A 21,132-nucleotide genomic window follows, 5' to 3' on the forward strand; every position below is an offset into this window, starting at 1 on the left:
CTTTAGTTTGGTTTTAAATGACCTGGATGTGTCTTTGGTGTGCCTGTGCTGCAGTTTATTCAGCGATAGAGAACTATCTGGGATAAGCTAAAACCAGCCAATAATATCAACCATGCCATGTATTGGTAGGGCTCTCGGGGTGAATGTCGAGATGCACGTCACGTAGTACTCGGTTGGTTTGGACTAAAAAGATATCAGGTCGGACTTTTATTTTTCCAAGGTTTTGCATGCCATCTTTGTCCAAAGATATCGTAAGGTCAACTGCGAGGGGTTAAACACTGTGTATTGCCAATTTACATTATATTCATTTAATTTCTATTTTATTACTGTACACCTCACTCTAGATTCAGAAAGCAGCTATGTTTTAACACAAGATAGTTCAGTTCACTGCAACTTTAGTATGCATATGAATAGCAAAATAAATCCAACATTTGCATAGATATGAAGGAACAAAAAAAACTTTTAAACCAAAGGAAATTGTCCTTAAAAGGAGCTTTGTTTGGTGATCACCTCCAGTCGTAATGTGTATTTCTCCGTATGTGGGGTTTCATAATTATGACTTGGACGTTGACATTAACACCATTCAGAAGCGGAAACTGGTAAATGCAATAACTGTGATACATGACGAGTTTATGCATTTTCCCTAAACATAACACCATGTTCCTTAGCCATTTAATTACTTAATAATGCACATTTTAATGGCATCATTAAGGGACAATATATTACAGAAAGGATTTTCAAGCTTTGATAGGGGACTTACAAATTAGAGAGAGAGAGAGAGAGAGAGAGAGAGAGAGAGAGAGAGAAATACAGTTTGAATATTTATTAAATTTGAACTGAATGAATAAGTGAAGCAGCAAATACAACAGTGCTGATCTTTTTTCAGCTGCCCGAGCTGGAGAATGAACTGTGAGCACATAATTAAACAACATCTGACAGTTGTTCCTGTAGCTCTCGCTGTACATTGGAGTTAATGAAGTCCAAGCCATTTGCTGCCTCTGGATGTTTGTAAGTGTGTAACTGCAATTCAGAAAGTTCATGTTGCAATGAAAGAGGCAGTATTGCCTCATTAAGCTTCGCAAGGCTGCGGTATCTTCTCATGATAATATTGCTATTCATGCACACACGCACACAGAGTCAAAACACATCCCCCAACTACATCAGAGAGGAGGAAGACATTGTTACTCTGGATAATTACCATTGTCAGAAAAAACATTCAATCATTCAATCAGTGTGATGATAAAAGAACAGAAGATACACATCAGAGGGAAAATTTGGTACATTAATGCAATTTCAGTGCATCTGATCCTCTCACTGCTAGACTGAAGAGGAACTAAGACCGAGTGAGAAATCCAAGCCATCCGCTGCCATTGTCAGAAATGATATACCACAACACATAGCAGAGCAATGACTGAGATCAAACAACTTATCTGGAATATGCTTGATCAATTGTCTGTGTAGTGAAATATTGATCCTCGTGCTCTCGCAAGACCCCGACTTTGTGGGCTTGTCAGGTGTTTTTAGCATGGCTCTAAGGATGGCTATGTCCTCTGTCCATCCCTTTGTTCCACACTAAAATACCTCAACTACTATGGGATGGACTGCCATGACATTTTGTGTAGACATTCATGGTTCCCTAAAGATGAATCCTGCTGACTTTGGCGACCCTCTTGACTTTTCATCCAACGCCACCATGAGTTTAACATTTGTGGTTCGGGTGAAATATCTTCACACCTATTGGATGGATTGTCAGAGTTTTCATCCAGGTACTCAAGGAGTCAAGAAGGGATGCAAGATGACATTTTCTGTGGAGCAACCCCGGAATCTAGCATCACACTGTTCCTCTTGACAACAACCCAAATGGGATTCCACTGGATTATTGCTGAAAATAAGCTATGTGAAAAAGCACAAGTTTGTGATACCGAGTTTTGTTCAGCAAAATGAACACTTTTATGATTTGTTTTTAAGCTTGAATGCAATCACTAGAAGCAAAAAGCTAATGCTGGGATATAAAGAATCTACACCATTGTTGCATGAGTGTGAGGATACACAACGAGGCTGTGGAGGTGGACTAGTCAGCATGATGACGTTGTGTGTGTTCTAATTGAACAGCTTTTTAGCAAATGACATTTTTAAGACGCTTAAAAGCTTTAAAGTCACAAGTGGGGTATTTACTGACGTATTTTATATCGTAAAACAAAGCGTTGAAATGTATTAAGCTTACCGCAGACCTTATTTCAGGCATCTAACTAATGCAAATGTTAGCATGCTACCATGCTAAAATATAATAGTGAGTATGGTGACAAACCTGTACCACAAACTGGCTCAGGGAATGTGATGAGGGAGTTGTGACGGTTCACGGGGTTCACTGTGGGTTTAGGTGTGGAGCAGAGACTCAAGCGCAGACTCAGACACGGGAAACAAGGTGAGGTGAAAAACAAGGCTTTACTGGGCATTTAGCAGTCAAAACAAAAAAACGCTCCAACCGGGAGCGCAGGAAATCAAAACTGCAATAAAAGCAAAGTCATAAAAAGGGCTTGGACAGAAAAGACCTAGTCACAAACCGTGAAACGCAGAGGGTCACCACGAGAGATAACCACTGGAGATGTGACGAGTCCACGGGGAGGGAAAAGGAACAAATGATAATCCGGCAACTGGAACAGGGCAAGCAGGGGAGTATAAGTAGGTGAGGGGTGAAGAGCGGATTGCCGGCAGGTGGGTAGAGATGAGTGGGGTTGGCAGAGGGAAAAGCCAGGGGCAGGTGATTGGGCACAGGTAGAGAGAATGAGCATGATCAGGAGACACACACACACACACACACACATGGCAAAGCCCAACCGTGACAGGATTCAACGCAAGAGATTCACTTAAAGTAAAGGATGTATTCAACTAAGGTTAACATAAAGCAACCAATGGAGTGGGTAGATCAGCCTCATCAGGAATGAAAGAATGCATGGATGTGAGCCGTGTGTGCTGTGGAGGTTGTGAAAGTGCTAAACCAAAAAGCAATGCAGGGCGAAGAGTAATCATCTGACGACCCTCCATTGTCCGCCTCTTGACAGCGGCGGTCGGCCAGGACATCCTCCAAGACAGATGGAGGGGCGCCAGCTAATTACCGACATGTGCACATTATCTTTGTGAGCATGTTAGCAAGCTAAGGTTTGCTCAAAGGTCTAAGAATAGCGTTACAGAGCCGCTAATGTGAATGGACACTTTGTCTTGTTTGCTTCGATGCAAAGTACATGACTACCTGCGCAGCTATCATGTTAATTCGCCCAGATTATCTTTACAAAATGTACTTATCCAGGTTTTCTTGCATTTTGCGGGTAACAGGTATTTGTGCGTATAGCTTTATAGGTGTGGGCACCAAAAATAGGATCTTGGCAGGTTCCTGATGCCTACTGGTGCCAGGAGACAGTCTGCATACCCTCTCTACTGAATAATGTAACAAGTGGTGAGTGGTGTGGGTGGCAGCGAGGGATGGCCTCTCCTCAAATAAATTCCGGGGCAAAAGCAGAAGACTTCAGAGAGAAGATAGCTCACGCTTCGTTATGAAACAGCTCTGACTGCAATGCCATCCTGCAGCCATTAAGAAAACCACTGCAGTTTAGCCAGAATCATGTTTTTTTTAAATTCTGACAAAATATCTCAAGAGAACAGCTGTTAGGCACATGTGTCTAACAGCTGAGAGAGGAAAGAGAGGCATCAGAGGGGAATGATGTCACGTGAATGTGTGTTTGTTGGGGACGTTCTGCTGCATCCCCGGACAGAGCAGCAAGTGAAGCATGTAAACAGCAAACAGCAGCTAGCACTGTCACTGCCCCTCTGGTCAATCAGACAGGAGTGGTCACTTCCTCACACTATCCGTGTGTGTGTGTGTGTGTGTGTGTGACCTGAGTACAGAGCGTCCTCGCTCTTCAACAGGGAGTGAACCAAACTCCAACTTTCTCTGGGCAGGCAGCGTTCAGCACTTTGCGAGGATGGAGAGCAAAAGCTTCCAGAGGGGTTCCATGTAAGATAAGATAACAATAAGAAACCCGTGGACACGTTTTAAGAGTCATCAGATTTCCGTGCATGTAGGCTCTCTGTGGCACTCTTGCGAGGCAGCAGCGGACGAGGCGCTATTTTTAGAAACGCGGTAGAGGAATCAATCAAACTGCGACTTAACCGGTGTTTTCATGCCAATCTGCTGCTTTTAGTGGCGCACTCTTCTGGGACTCATGTCTGCGCTCGCAGGGTCAAGGGGAGGGGACTGTGCATTTCCATCAGTCTGATCTCTGATGCCAATTGATGCTTTTTTTTCTCTCGTGCTCTCCAGGAATGCACACCGGTGGACCTCAAACTTTTGCACCATGGAATCCGCTACACATGACGGCAACAGCGGCGGCACTGCTTTTGGGACCTCGCGTAGTTTCGTGTCTTTTCCCAGTCTTAGAATGTCTAAAGAACACTGCAGTTTGGGATGTGAATGACAATTGTTGTTGAACGACACAGAACTAAGGAGAACATCGTTGAGGCGCATACTATTTCCTCATCCTCTTTACTTCTATCAAGTGTTGAGCGCAGTCTTTTTTTCTGGCTCCTATGGGAATCAAACACTCCCGCTGCACGCTCCTCAGGAGAAAAATGGCGGAGTCTGAGAGCATTGAGGTAAGTGTGAGAGAGACACCTTATTATAAAAAAAAGGTATATGATAAGGCTCTGTCAGAGTCCTGCCAAATGTTTACCTTTAGTAGAAGTTGCATCCCGGACAAAATGCAGATTCCGTCCGGATAGTGAGACAGCAGCCTCAGTGATCAAATACAGGCTGCATCTCTGCAAGGATGTTGAAATAAAACATTTTGTGCAGAGCAGGCTTGATGCAAATTTGTATTTCCAACATCGAGTACAAAAAAAAAAAAATCAAAGCATATTTTTACTGGTCTAGCTTTTTTTAACCGTGTAGCTCCCAATGTTGCGGTGTGATTTCACTTATGTTTCAGAAGATGGGACAGTGGCAGGACGTTAGATCCCCCCCCATGCCCACTCGTTTTGTTGGATAGGAGAAATAAATCGAAATATATTACAATGGATTTGCATGAAGACAACCCGTTTAAATCAGGAAGACGCTGTGAGGATGATGAGGCTGAGCGGGGCAGAGTGTGCTGCTGAGATCAGGATGACTTGCGCTGTCCAAGGTGCTGCAGCACCCCGCAGACCAGACGACAGGGAGAACGCTGCGACTTGTATGGAGCAGCTTTTATTTGGGGGGGGGGGGGGGGGGGAGCCAAGCTGAAGACGTGATGAATCCACTTTATTGGCTTCCTGGTCGCCTTATAGGGCCCTCAATAGGGATCCCCAGGATGCAGGAAATAGTTTAGGTCAATGCATTTTCCCAAATGCACATTATATGATCGACATTATTTCACGTTTCATTGAAGAATTCATCCAATGTAGCTTTTTTTTGTTATAAATTCAGAGCAACACCACATGAGCCCAATTTTGTATTAAGTGCACTGCTGAGGGATAACTAATGCTGAAGAGATACAAACACCTTGTGAAGTTGGAGATGGCCTCATGTTGCTGTATATTAATGACGATTCATCAAAAGAAAGAAAAAAGTTACCTCAAAGCAAGTTCATTCATGGGTAAAGCATCCCTCAAGCTCTCAACATGTGGTCAATGCGCTGACGTGGGAGGGCAGCAGGCAGCTGACATTATACGATAAGAAGACACTGGATGGATGGATGGATGGATGGATCTCTGCCTTCCTCTGCTCTCTGCTGCTTTGGAATGTGTGTTCTCAGAGGCACCTAAGTGCCGTAATGGCAGAGGACCAAACAGATTCTCTTTCCTGACATTGATGCTGATTTCCTTCGACTTTAGTAAAAAAGCTCTTCCTGCTGTAGGCCATTATCGCCTTTAAGTCAGCTATCTGGTACTTTTCTTCAGATATGCATTAAAACACCAATTTCCGACAGAGCATTCCCCACGTATCCACCTACTGACGTTATCACTGACTTCAGGACTAACAAGCAGGCGCCAACTTTAACAGCCAAACAATTACAAACACATAAGTGCCAATTGAATGCCCTTCTCAAATAACAATTCTCACCTCAGTGTGTGGACGAGGATCCAGTCTGAAATGCAACCCCGTGCGTTTATCTGTCTGCGGGGTCAGAGGCAAGGACGTGTCTCAGTTACACTCACTGCAGCTGCTCTCCTCTGATCGCACCCCAAATCTACTTTAATCTCTCCGTTAATGATGGCCAGGGGCAATTTCGTTTCACTGCAACTTTTAGAAAGTTCTCATTGATTGAGTATTGAACTTGGCAGCCTTAATCACTGCTTCTGTGGCCCTGTCTTGTAATTATTGACTATTTATGGGACAGCTATCAAATCCTGCGTTTTGTCTTTCACTGTTGTCATTTATTTTTAGAGATTTCATCTGCAGTCTTTAGGAGAGTGTGCATATCATGACTGAACGTGGGAACTTGTGTTTGTCATGATCACGGAGACATCTCTCCATCATGCTCCCTGCTGTTGTTTCATGAAATACTGGTGCATCAAGTTTGTTACTTGGGTTGAATGCTAAATGCTCAGAATTTGTTGCTCAGAAGACAGTTTGTATATACAGATGCTTCATCACAAACATAATTAGTATCAATCAACTTCAAATCCATTAAAAGAAGGCAGCACTCAAATTATTATTACTGAGCCGAACAATTGCTATTCTAGCTCATTTTGTAGTATTTTATTTTATTCCCATGTAAATTTAGCTTTAGATTTTGAATGCTTTGATTATTGATTGAATGATTTATTCAGTAAGTCATGTGTGGATGTTCCAGGTGTACTAAGGAGACAGCACTCGACATGTATAGAAGGCTAACTGGTATAGCTCTGAAATGAGCTGCCATTCACAGTACATGAGAGTCTACAACCAGCTGCTCCATAAATGGGTGAAATGCTAATGTTAGCATGCTAACATGCTGACAATGACAATGCTAACATGCTGGTGGAATAATATTCACATGTTCACAGTGGGTCAGCATGTTTACATTTGCTAATTAGCATTATTTGACACACCACTGAGGCTGGTTAGTTTTGGTCATAAACCAAAGCCAAATTAAAATCTCACAGAGAGCAATGCTCTCTTTTCCAGGAACGCACTGATCTGTCACAGTCTGATCTATAGCCATCAGCCCCACTGGAGCTCAAGGGTACCTCGTTGGTGGTAATGAGGGAAGGCCATGAATGTCTGTACAAAATGTCACGATCCATCCAATAATTGTGGAGAAATTTCAGTCCGGACTAAAGTGGTGGACTGCCCGAGATTATCGTCAAGAGCAGACCGTGGCGTTGTACGGCCACCAGGCCGTCAATGGGAAATTAGGAATAAAACGTTAAATAAGTGTACATCATGCATGGAATACAGCTGCACTGCTTTTATTTACGGACTTCAGTACGTTCGTGAATGTGTGCGAGCAGCAGCGTCACTGCAATGTGTTGGCGATGCAGCGCGGGCACCGACATCTGAGGCTTTGCTGTAAGCTGCAAAAGCAACGTGCTCAGAAGATGTTGGTTCTCCTTGGATCGAGCTACATATGTGAACAAACATTTTCCGGGATGAAGTTTGACAAATCCAGATCCTCTCTCACTGACGATCACCTGTCAGCTGTCCTTCACATCTCCACCTCAGACATTCGACCTGACTTCAGTGCACTCGTTCAAGCCCAACACAGACTACATTTCTCGCACTGAACTGAAAAACAGAAAGTGAGGTCACTGGACTGCAAACAATAGGAATAAAAGTACTAACTTTGCAGAAACATGATCCCTGTCAGTGTTTTACTATGATATATGGATATTGCATGATGTATATATTTCATTATTCCTGCTGCAGATGTTTAAGGTGGAGCTCATTTTAACTCCTTTATACTCTGTTGTTCAGTTTGGGTAGTTAGGAAGGGTTTGAGAAATGATGTTTAAAGTAACAAGTAACTAAAGCTGCCAAATAAATGTAGTGGAGTTAAATATACAATATTTCCCTCTGAGATGTAGTGGAGTGGAAGTACAACGTTGAAGAAAATGGAAATACTCAAGTAAAGTACCTTGAATTTGTAAATAAGTACAGTACATAAGCAAATATACTTCGTTATATTCCACCACTGATCATAAGCTTATCACAACCAAACAATTTACTGCTTTTTATAATGAGGTGGAATAATATTGAGCAGGATTGAGTTCAGTCCATTGATCCGGCCCTCCACAACAGTCCCTGGTCTAGAGCCATGAAGCTAGCATGGTTAACGCCTGATCTGTCAGCTTTAAAGTAGGATATCAGTCGGTGACATTGATTTTTTACCTTGTTTGAGAGAATCAATCATCCTCCTCCCACCTGTATCTTTCCCTCTAGGATGGCCATCATATTTATCTTTGTCCTCTCCCTTCCTGCTGGGCCTAAATGCCATGAACTGGGACATATTGACTGGTCACACTGTTGCCTTAAGTCCACTAGATCCATGTTCCACACAGCGCTGTCGCTGTAAGTCACAACAGCACGACTTCATCCATTAGTAAGGTTCTCCGCCGTATTGACTCTGTTACATGCCAGCCTTATTACATTACATTAAAGGATGCAGGACAAACTTCAAAGTGAAGTTTATATTGGAACAATTATCTGAAGTGACGCCCATCGCCTCAACAATGAAGACGGGGAAACAACCTTCTTTGAAAAGCTGAACGGCCTTGGAGGTTGGAGGTGAAGCTCTGAAACCTTTTGCATTCCTGAGACACAAGCCTCTCAATTTTCTCTTTTCTTTCTTCTCCGAGATCAACAAAAAGATACACTGAGCATCGCCGTCAACCTAATTCCATCCACCTTGCCAACTACTTATCATTTATTCTTAGAGGGCTGAAAGTTGGAATGAGTACAAACACCAGAACGGCTTACTGGCTCAAAACTGAGATCCTGGGAGTCCGTTTCTTCATCTCTCTCTCTGTCTCAATCGCAAAACCAACACACACTCACACACACACCATGGCTAGGTCTTCCCAGCTGGCCTTACAGGTGATAATCAGGGCATTATGGATGTACCGTCTGTGCAGAACTGAGCTTTCTTGCCATCTGTTCTGTTGACATACAGGCTGACTTCATGTCAGTAGTCAGAGTATTCTCCCGACTCAATAGATTCTTCACGGCTAGCCTGCGAGTTGAGCTGAGAGGGACGAGAGCGGATGAAATGATTAAGGGGAATGGATGACGAGACAAGCCAATCGTTGCCCGAACCATGTAATGCCGAGTCGCTTGCTGCCTCCATGTTTTGTTTCTTCCTCGGAAAGTGATTTGAATAACAAACACCCAGAGCCCTCAGCCTCAATGAAGTGTTTTTCCTCTTCTTCTCGCTCTCTCTTTCTAGCAACCACAGCCACAGCCGCGGCCGGTCCGCATTATTTCATCACAGACGACACAGCCCACCTCGTTTCCCAAGCCGGTGCCTTCCATCCGGCATGCCTCACGGTCTCCTCTGCCGCCACACACGCCCCATGCTGCCAGCCTTCCGAGCTGTCCCGGGCGGGGGAAGATGTCCAAGTTCCTTAGCCCAGAGGACATGACCTCACGAGACTACTACTTTGACTCTTGCATTTGGTATACATGAGGTATGTTGTTGTTTTTATTCTGTTTTCTTGGTCCTGTGTCTGCTCTGGTTTATATTCATCGGCCCAGGTGTGTCCCATGTCCCCCGATTAACAGGTCTGCAGCTCGGGAGAGAGAAAATGCAAAACAGCAAAACCACCAACTGCCCAAGATGTTGCTGTTCGGCATCTGATGCCATCATCAGTGAACACCAGGCATCCATCCTTTTGCAAACCTGGATGTAAAACACAATTACGTTTGGAGATGCAATAGATCAAAATTGAAACAGGAAATATCTTGTTGACGTTTAAATGGACAGTTGCCTTTTCACTTCCCCATAAGTGCTCAGAAAATATATCGTCAAACTGCAGACTTCCTGTTTGATGGGGGGGGGGGGGGGGGGGGAGTTATCCAAAGGAGGAATAGTGCTTGTAAATAAAAGAAGAAAAAAAACATCTTATGATGACTCATAGGGTCAAGTATCATAATACAGTTGCTGTTTACTTACTGACTTTCTTTGCAAGCCCATATAATGCATAATAAACATACTTATATTGTGTTTTATTACTACTGTATATGATTATAATGCACTCATTATATTTCCGTTAAAGAACTCTAAATCGTTTTTCACGTCATTCATTTGGTCTGAAAATTGAAATGAAAAATCAAGCAAAGGAAACTCACCTCAGTGAGTCGTGGACTAACGACTAAAACCACGAAGTAACTTTACGAAGCACAGAAAGCCAGAGTAAACGAGTCAAATTGAACAACTTTGTGCTTCATCCACACACTCGTGTCACAGTGTAGGAAAACACATGGCTATCAGCAGATCAGTGACAACAGTGGCCGGGCAGAAATCATGAATTGGCTTTCATGGTTACTTTTGTTCTGCTCAAATCGGTCTCCATCTTTTGCTTCTTTTTTTTTCTCTTCTTGGACCTCATCATCTCAGACTCCTCTATTGTGTGTTGGTAAGCCTCTTTAATGATGATCACGTGTGACATTTGAAAAAACGAAACTGGGTCTCTCTCAGCCTCCTCCTGCTCCGGACTACAACCTACAACAACTCAATGCTTTATGTCATAGACGGGTGGAACCATGGCTGGGCTTACGCGCAGCCAAACCCACCAAAGGACATGAGATCTGAACCCTGCCTGGCAGAAATCTCTGCCTTAAGCTTAGCTCAGCTGAGCTCTGCTCAAAGGCTGGACTTGATGGCGAATGGAAGAGGATTGGTGCAACTTTCCTTTAGCAGCTATTTTTAAGTCTCTTTATGTGGCTCATATGATTTCAAGAATTGAATATTGTATTGGTTCAGCTGCGTTGCATGCGGAGGAAACATAACATAAAAAAAGCATGACCTGTGAGATGAATCTTGAATGTTTTTTTGGAAAGGAGGACAGATGTGTTCTTTTTGTCATTTCTGACTATTCTTCACACTCACACATATGCGTGCACTCGGTAAGAAATGCAGACGGACTGAGCCTGGAGGCTCATGGTGATTATTCAGTGACTAAGACTAGACTAAGGGTGGGCTGTGTGCTATTTGTCACCGCTTCACTGCGGATATCACAGCAAATCCAGACCTCCGTGTCCATCCAACATTTTCAATTCAACAAAACAAAATATCCAGCTGTGTCAACATCTTCTTCAAATCATTCTGTCATATGCTAAACCAGGAGATGCTGAAGGACGAAGTGAGGACGCTCACCTACCGCAACTCCATGTACCACAACAAGCACGTCTTCAAGGACAAAATCGTGCTGGACGTGGGAAGCGGGACAGGGATTCTGTCCATGTTCGCGGCCAAAGCGGGGGCAAAGCACGTGTATGGGGTAAGACCTGTTTTCATTTCAGTGGAGCGTTATCGTGCTGAACCACCAGGGTCCAATCACTGCATGTCCATGTGTGTGTACGACTGGCCCCCAGTTTGGGATAACCACGTGGAACTTCCAGACAAATGGAAGGACGGGGATGGTTGGGGGGGGGGGGGGGGTGATTAACTTGGAATTGCCAAGAGACTTGTGCTGAGCTACTGGTTGACATTCTGTGTTTATGTGTGACTTTGCCTCGCATCCCATATTTGTTTACCTTCCCTCTTCTGCAGTCTCGCTCAGTTCCTCTATCTGTCTTTTTGTACTTTAAAGTTCACTTCACGCTTCACCACACGCTAGCGTTACTCCTGCCCATCTGGAAAGGCTTTATCATTGATCATGGGGCTAATATTTCAGGGATTTGGTTCACCTTTGACTTGGATGCTCTCAGTTTGAGTTCTGCACCAATGCCCGATGCCTTTATCATAACTAAAGCTGGTAAAGCTCCATGTGAAAGATGGGCTTGAGAGGTGGAAGGGCTGGGCTCTGGGCCAACAATAGCTTCACTCTGTCATATGGACCTCGTTACATAAAAAAGAAGAGTGATAACCTCTATTCTGGCTCCACAGAAACCATAAAAGACTCTCTGCTGAATTCTATACCTATCAGAGTTATATAATCACCATAAACTGAGCTCACACTTAACAGACGTTCATTTTGAATTTAATATTTTTCTCCCTGAAAATGTTTTAGGGAGACAATTTTTGAAGAATGTAAAATTGCACAGACCTTTAGCAATAAAGGAATGGTTACTGGCAGGAGAGCAGTGTGTGGGATTTTATTTAAACCCCAACAAGTACAGGAAATAAAGAGTGTGTGGTGTGGTCAGTCCATGAATCATTCCAGCTCTCAACAACCCCTGGTATTAAACTATTGGTGGCAACTTCAGTCCACCAGCTCACACGTGCAGATTGTAAAGTGCCCGCCATGCAATCACAGAGGGCCGATGTAAACTAGATCTTCCAGCAGATATATCAGGGTCCAAACACCCAAAATCATGGTGGAGTAGGGCTGTAACAGGTGGTTTGATATGTGCGGGGTTAGCAGCAGTCACAGGATCTGATCCAGGCTTCGGTCACATGGATTCAATAAATGTTGCATCTCATGCACGAGTGACAAAGAGTCTTGTAGTTTCGATAACTGCTCTCTGCATTGCGGTTAAAACCTAAAAGACAAAAGAGGATTTAAATGCAAATTGATGAAAAATAATAATAATAATAATAATGACATCGAATGATGAAGCCAGTTAGAGTCAGATACGTATTCGATGTAAGAACACCCCCAAAAAAAACTTTTTCATTTTGTTTGTACAGTATGTAAAAAATACACAGGGATGCAAATTAGCTGATGTGACATTTCCATGAGGCTTCAGCTACGTTCCATTAAACACACTTTTCTTAGAATTCGACAGACCGTAACATTTGGGCCAGAATGTGTTGAGTTGAATGCAACAGCTGTTTCTCCCTGACGTAGCAGCACTTGCTAAACGTTATCTCGTTAAGTTAATCGTATACAAAGCTTGTTCATGTGATGATTGTAGAATTTATAATCAAAAAAGCTTGAGACGGCTTTACATTCTTACAAAACTAAAGAAATCAAACTGCAACCAAAATCAAATCCTGCATATGAATAAACAAAGATGAAGTGTGGCTCATCTCATTCCTGACTCACTGTATGAGTCTCAAGGGCTCCGACAGAGGGGAGCGCTGCATGACACCTGAGCGAAGTCAGAAACTTACACTTTGCTGCGACTCCAGAGAAAAGGACTCGTGGCAGCACTGCAGCGACAGGGACTCTTCCCGACACCAGTGAGAGTGTGTTGACTGCAAACACGCCTCAGCGCTCCCACTGAAGCATGGCGCTGATGGACACATGGCTAATGGCTGTCTCCTGTCGCAGCGATTCAGAAAAAAAGACGAGGAATCGTTGCCAATTAGAGGGCTGACGTTGGCAGCCCTATTCTCACAACAATGCACTGGGATGCGTACACCTAGTGCAACATGTGGAGCTCCCGTTTCTTTTTGCAGTTGATACAGTCTGGTTTTTAATAGGTGTTGTGTGTGTGTTGACGGACAGAAGACCGTGGGCGCCACCAGCAGCATCTTGACCAGCCCTCCACTAATAGGCAGCAGAGAACAGGGCTGCTCCAGGGAGGCTGTTCTAATGTCAAGCTCCTGCACTCAGTGGGGAAACTGAAGACCTCAGCTAGAAAGCAGAAGCCAGGATTTAATTCCAGTCTGTGTGTTATACTGCAACGACAAGAAAAAGAAGATGGTATCTCCTAATTTGTCCATCTTTGGTGTGTATAACCCTTTTTTCTGCCTCTAAAACAAAAGACTTAATTCTTCATGAGAGTCCAAGGCAACAGCTGAGTGCTTCTATTTTTCAGCCGGCTCCCTCCACAAGGGTCCCAGCATGGGTTTGCCATGAGTTCATTCAGGTGTCCCCTGCTTGATTGCGAACAGATGGATCTCCTGCCGCATGAATAAGCGCGCACACCTCTGACAAACAGAGTCCCAGGGGAGGTGGAAAAGAGTGCACACACTCAGGTGGAAATCTATACTCTCAGACTCCCCCGATGCTGACAGAGATTGGTATGGACAAACGCCTCCTGCTGAATTATGTTCTCATTTTGATTGGGAGCTGCTGACTAAGAAGTGTCCGGGGTTCATTCTGATGAATGATGGAGGCTTTATTACGTTGTAACTCTGCTATTGGTGGCACCTCAATAAATCAGCCATGAGTCCTGCATTGGTGGGCGGAGGAAGTACAAAATATATCAAGCAAGGAGCTGTTGACTCAGAAAGTATAACAGAGGCAGCATAGAGGAAAATGTGACAGAAATGTGGGTATTTCAGAAGGAGAGCGATGGGACAAAAAAAGGCAGCGGGGTAGAAGATAATTTAAAAGAATTAAAAATGTCAAAAGACTAATTAAACTACAGGTTGAAGCTTCCACTGGAGCTAAACGACTGGTTGCAGCTGAGTAGTGACTAATCTTCACCCGAATTACTTAAAGTAAGATGCCCTGGCAGCGTTCCAGGGTCTGGTCCCCTTGCAAGTTCTATCCCGTCTTGTTCCTTTGTCCTTCACAGTTTCAGCTCGACCCCTGGACGTCTCTTGCAAAGCAAAGTTAACCGAAGTGCACAATGTCAGATGATAATCCCTCCCTAGTTAGCTACCTTCTGCTGTCAAGCTCACTGTCACAAAATACTGCAAGTCACTTAAAAGACGTTACTTTTTTGCTATCGAACTCTGCAGACAGGAAAGAAAATCCCTTTGAGAGAATGCCTTCACAAACTCTCAGCTGGTTAGCTGTTGTATCTCGCCCAGTTTTCAATTTTCAAATCTGTTTGCAAGTGGTTTTGTATTCGGGACTGCGATGGAAGCCACCCACACAGAGATACTAAACAAAGATGACCTTGTTTGCCACCCCAGAGAGCAACTTATGGTGGCCGCACTGTTGGAGAAGCTTTCATGCAGGAAGCAATACATCAAGAACAAATGTTTCAATTCCGGACTTGTCTTTACTCCAAATAACAGAAGGAATTGGAGTTCACTGTGATGAATCCCTGGAGAGGTAGAGCAGCCAGAGGAACACACAGTCAATGATGGTCACGCTTCCAGTAACCTCCTGAGAAGAAAATATATTGCATCCTGGTATTATAATAAAACAGCACGATTGTTCTTTAGCAGGGGGGGGGGGGAGTACATTTCCACCACTGTTAAAAGTAGTTTCCAACATTTTAGGCGTGTGATCTCCCACAGTTTGTAAAGCAGAGCGTTTTTTTGTTCTCCTTCCGTCTCCCAATAATCATCTTGTGACCCGCCAGATTTACCTTGTGACCCCTTTAGATGGGACTCGACTCCTTGGGTGTGAACCACTGGACTAAAGTTCACTGTACGTTCAGTACATTGTGCTGCTAATACTTCTGGACATTTAATTAGGGCTTCTCATGCAGGACTTTTACTTGTAATGGAGTATTTTCTACATTGCTGCATTGGAACCTTTACTTAAGTGAAGGATTTGAATACTTCTTCCACCAGTGGTCTTTAGTGACTACCTGTTACAACCACAGCTAGCCATTCCAAATCTCGAATGTTACAAAACATCTGGATGAACTTCAAATTTGAGGATTCAAACAATGTAAAGCAGTATGAGGAGCTGTAAGAAATTTGAGCAAAAAACTGTAGTTAGTAGATATAATAAGATTCAGAAGACGGAGAATAATGGGCTTTTGGTGAAACTAGACAGACTGGGTGAGTGGTTGTGGCGTTGGCAGTGAATAACTCGCGTTTCATATACGTAACAGTGAACTCAGGTCCGGATGAGCCATTAACCTGTTAACCGGAGGTTTAAGGTATAATAAAACCGGACAATAAGTCCAATATACGTGTGACTAGTCTGTGTTTTAGCAGCGTGGAAATACGTTTAAAATGATGACTAAATAAGTCCAATAATACGTGTGACTAGTCTGTGTTTTAGCAGCGTGGAAATACGTTTAAAATGATTAATATTGCATGATCGCGCTGTGGGGAGCTAACGCTAGCTACGTGTAGCTCCGGTGTTGCGGTACTCTGTATGAAAAATAAAAGTGCTTGTAAAGAAAATAACTGCTGGATTGAGAGAGGAGACAGAAGGCGTATGAGTGGAATTAAAGTGTGGGATTTTGGTGATACTTGTGTGTGCGTATGCTTTATTAGAAGCTCCGTTTTTGTCGTTAGCATTGCGGTTAGCATATCTGTTACAAAAAAGCCGGTTTCAGGACAACTTCCGGTTCGGCGCAGGACAACTTCCGGTTCGGCGCAGAAGGCAATGCAAGGCAAGTTTATTTGTATAGCACATTTCAACAACAAGGTAATTCAAAGTGCTTCACATAAAACCATTAAAAGCATCAAAACATAAGGCAAAAGAAAAGGAGATTTAAAAACAATTAAACAGAAGAAGGAGTAACTGCAGATAACCGTAAAGAAGTGTTTAGAATCTGAATTTTTCAGAGATTCATTGTCTAAGAGCTGTGAGCTTATATCCTGACCTTAGTTTTAATTAAGCATTATAACTTTAGTCGATGACTTTGGTTTTAATTCAGCATTTTAACAAAGATTAATGGTTTCAGTTGTTCTTCAATTCTTGAACTTAATTGTGATTCATTCTTGTGCAGACCAGAGTGTAAGTGCAGTTCAACAGTTTGACTTGCATTGGTATTTCTGATTGAATATCTTTGAACACCGTTATTGATTTTAAAGTTGAATTTAATATTTAATTGATTAATTATTCATTGTTTTTTAATTTCATTTTACTTCCAATTTTAAACCTTTCGAATTCTGATTTGGAACTGGATTGTGATTGTGATTCTGATTTAGATGTTGAGTTTGATTTCGGAATTCCAGCTTCAATTTTGGATTCGAGATTCCTTCACATATCCAGTATTGACTAATTTTGGTACACTTACTATTTTACATAGTTCCTAAGAATCAATTTTGACACGGACGGCGCAAACATATTTGAGAGATCGTTGACCTCTCTTACACTACAGACGTATGCTAACATTTACTGCTGAACTTTTGGCAGTTCTGTGTTTGTTTTAGTCAAGGTGCGTGGTTGAGTGGGTCCAGATCTGGGAAGTGGAGCAGCGGATCCCAGTTTTGGAGTCAGCGGCCACACGCCATACAGCACAGAGGGTGAGTTGACTTTGATTCATGTGATGACAAGCGTGCACATTTAATACACACATTTGAATACTCCTAGGCTGCATAATGTTTACATTAAAGAAGCAGAGTAAGGAAGTAGGAGAACTGGTAAGAAGACTAAAATGTGAAGTAACAGAAGTAGAACGCATCAGAAAAGATTTGCAACAGCAGATAGAGGAAAGACGAGCAGAAAGTAAAGAAGACGAGGAGATAAGGAGAATGCAGCGGCGGCTGCTGAAACTTCAAGTAGCAGAGATCGACAGAGAAATCAGTAGAAAACATCTGGCCAAGAAACAGATGGCCGTAGCCAAGGCTCAGGCCTCACAACAGCCCCAATATCCAGCTGCACCCCCGACCTCATACCAACCAAATCCAGCAGTACCAGCCCACACAGTGGTGTACTACCAACCTCCACCACATTACAGAGGCAGAGGACGTGCACGAGCATCTAACAGAGGGAGAGGTAACTACAGAGGAGGTTATGAAAGACCTGTAGGTAGAGGGAAGTGCTACGTATGTGGGAGAGAGGGTCATTGGGTGAGAGATTGCCCACATAAAAGGAGAGGAAGACAGATCAGTGCAGCACCACAACATGCTCCGTTCCCACCACAACATCAGCAGTACCTACGACCAGGTCCAGCTGGACCTCCTCCCATGAGACATCAACAGATGCCCATGCTGTCACCAGGACCATGAGGAGGTTCACTGTATAGCCAAGATACATAGATGGTTGCCATGTGATCCCTTACAGCAGAGATATCGAGGTGAAGGGGGCATATGGTAAGGTGTCAAACATTTATGGTAAGGTGTCAAACATTTTTTGTAGATCCACATTTAGAATAGTTTTCAGTAAAGGTGCTACTCACAATTTTTGAGATTTAATGACGTCATGATAAACCACAACTAGACTTGCTAACTCTAGAAATTGAGAAATATACGGGAGCTCTAACTAACATGAGCCGAGTGTTGTTTTCTCAGGTGACAAACGCAGAAGCAGCAGCTGACGAAAGGAAGCAGGCTGACGTGTCACCAGGCAGTCTGGTGTGGATAAGAGTCCATGAGCGCAGGTGGAGTGAACCAAGGTGGACCGGTCCATGGGAGGTAGTATTGGCAACCTCACATGCAGAAAAGGTAAAACTGGAGCAACTTGGCACCACCTCACTCACTGTGCAGCAGCGAAGGTAACGAGTAAGACACTCGCAGAGACAGGAGTGAACATCAGACAGGAAAATTTGAAGCCAAAGACACCTCAAAAGAGGGGTTAGACAGTACTGAAGATGACGTTTTCCCCACAGTTTAAGCGAGGGCGTCCAGTAGGAGACTCTAGGTTCAGTGGGTTATGGAAGTCTGTAATTATTTTATTCCTGAGTTCAGTAGCTTCCCTCTTAGTATGTGGAATTAACCACAGACAGGAACCAGATCACATGCATGACTACATCAGGATTCGACATTTAGCCTCAGTAGCTAATCAAACCGATCTTAGACCACGTAGAGAGGCTTCTCTGACGACACTCACCTATGAAAATGTAACTCTCACTCTTATGTTCAAAGAAGGTACAACATCAACGGTCCAGTTCGACTTCTGTGAAGTAGTCTCCTGTCCCAAGTATGAACACACCCACGGGTGGATGTCCAAAACCTTGTGCATCATAAACTGACGAGTGTGGGCCTGCCACACATAAGTATGGGAAGCTGTTATCATATTATGCCTGTGATGTGTACAAAGGGGGTGGGTAGATGTAATCCTTTAGGAGTCAGTAGTACAGATTGTATTGTGTGTTCAGGACCGAGCAACCCCTAGCAACACCAGTTCCTTCAAGATTCAGACTCATAAGTCCTGAATTTAGTTGTATTTTAACTCTGTTTACTGATGACACTTTGCCCCTCCATCACACTTGTCAGAGGCTACACTGAGATTACCCACCTGTATAATATAATACCCCACCTCTGTTCAAGGTTACAGAGGGTCCATTTGATTGTATAGTCTCAGATACAGCTAAGGGGCCCAATGTAGGTAGTAGTATTGCAAATTATTGCAAATTGTAGCAACAGTCACAACGCTAGCGACTATCTATATAACAGTGTGTTAAGACAGACAGCACCTAGAGCTGATTTATGGTGATGGTGTGGAGGAAGAACCATACATCCAATCCTGCCTAAAGATTGGACAGGTGCGTTGGTGCAACTTATATTGTCATTCCATATCTTGCCTGTCACTGATGCAACTTATGGAGAACTCATCTCTCCATGCCCACATGCTAACAGAAGATCCAAAAGAGATGCCGGTGGCCCGAAGGGAGCCTTTGATGACCAAGTGTACATAAGATGTCATAAGACTGCCAAGGGGGGTGTCTAATGACTTTCAAGCCAGAAATCAAATAGCAGCAGATTTAGAATCTGTTTTCTCTCAGAGGGTGATGATTAATAAAAATGTCGATTGGATCAACTACATTTACTATAACCTACAGCGTTTAGTAAACTTCACCAGTGACGCCATATCAGGACTGCATGCACAGCTGGCGAAGACTAGTTTTATGACCTTGCAGAACAGAATGGCATTAGATATAATTTAGCAGAGAAAGTGGCGTGTGCCAGATGTTTGGGTCTGCGTGCTGTACTTTCATTCCAAATAACACAGCTCCTGATGGATCGGTGACCAGGGCGCTGGAGGGACTGACAGCACTCAGCCTAGAGCTAGCAGACAACTCTGGTGCCACTGATCCATTCACCGACTGGTTGGGAAGTATGCTTGGCCAGTGAAAACATACAATTTTGGCAATCGTAATTATTCTGTGTGCTGTCATCATAGACCGCCTAGTTGTCTGTGGATGGGGGTTCCCTTGCATCCGTGGACCTCTACAGGGGTTATTGCTTCACCGATGAGCCAGACACCAGTCCAGGCAACCAGTTATGTGACGAGGATGAGGACGAATTGGAGCTTCTGATGGCCACAGTCTAGATGAGGCCACCAGCGGTGCCATAGCGGAACTTCACAAGCGGTTCCTGACCATCCTCTCGGAGATCCTGAAGGACCTGATAAAGGCCCAGGTGGACTTCTAAAACATCCAGTGAGATGTTGGAAGTTTGGGAAATAGACGGATTGTTTTGGATGAGTATTTGGAGATTAAATTTTTTGTTTAATTGGGTTATAAAGGGATTTTAGGGTGTAAAGATTAAGAAATGTAATTTTGTCACGTGTAAAAGAACAGTCAAGGCTTCTCAGTATGTGTTCTCTAGCCTACAGGCTGTATCCTGATCCTGCCAGCCCCAAGACATGGAAGGCAGTGACTTTCAACGCACTCTATCTTGAAACGAACTGAACAGAAATACTTGAAATGATATCTGTGTGCATGAATTCTTTGCCTCTGTTTAGATAGATAGGGAGCCTCTCCCTGGATTGAGTAGGGGGGAGGTCTCCAGGGACATTTGAATAACCAACTACATTTGAGTAGCTAACTCACAGTGAACTGTGAGTTAGGGGGGAATTGTAAGAAATTTGAGCAAAAAACTGTAGTTAGTAGATATAATAAAAGTGTTTAATAATTCATAATTAATAATTCATAATTAGTCATAATCATAAGGGTTTTGGGAATGCATAATTAAGATAAACATAAACATGCAGAAGCATGAAACTTCTGCCAAGTTGCAGAAGTTTAACTTTCATTTTGAAGGATTATTATAGATGGGATTAAACAATAACTGACAATCATTGAATGTGTTAGCTGCTCAGGAGAGAGAGATGTGAAGACAGGCGTTTGATGAGGTGAGGGTGGGTAGCCAATAGAAATTGAGATAGACGGAAGGGAGGAGTCGTGAATTAATATGTGGGCGGGTTAGAAGCGTTTTTTCTGCCTCTTTTAGCTTGTGAATCTGCTGGACGGCTGTGTCCTGGGACCAGAGGTAGTTTTTTTCCAAATGGGGTTTTATTGTTTTAATATGTCATAGGAGTGTA

The 21,132-nt window shown here is 43.4% G+C and overlaps 1 pseudogene across 1 annotated transcript in view; it reads left to right on the forward strand.

Annotated features, from left to right (window-relative positions):
• The first annotated feature begins 4,581 nt into the window (after window positions 1-4,581).
• LOC306780855 (protein arginine N-methyltransferase 8-B-like) overlaps window positions 4,582-21,132 on the forward strand; it is a 34,977-nt pseudogene continuing 18,426 nt past the window's right edge. The window contains exons 1-3 of the transcript XR_013773167.1: window positions 4,582-4,650; window positions 9,399-9,639; window positions 11,296-11,524. The product of XR_013773167.1 is annotated as a protein arginine N-methyltransferase 8-B-like (transcript). The remainder of the gene's footprint in view (window positions 4,651-9,398; window positions 9,640-11,295; window positions 11,525-21,132) is intronic.

This window comes from Melanostigma gelatinosum (assembly GCF_949748355.1).
Source record: "Melanostigma gelatinosum genome assembly, chromosome: 1".
In the NCBI taxonomy this organism is placed as follows: Eukaryota; Metazoa; Chordata; class Actinopteri; order Perciformes; family Zoarcidae; genus Melanostigma; species Melanostigma gelatinosum.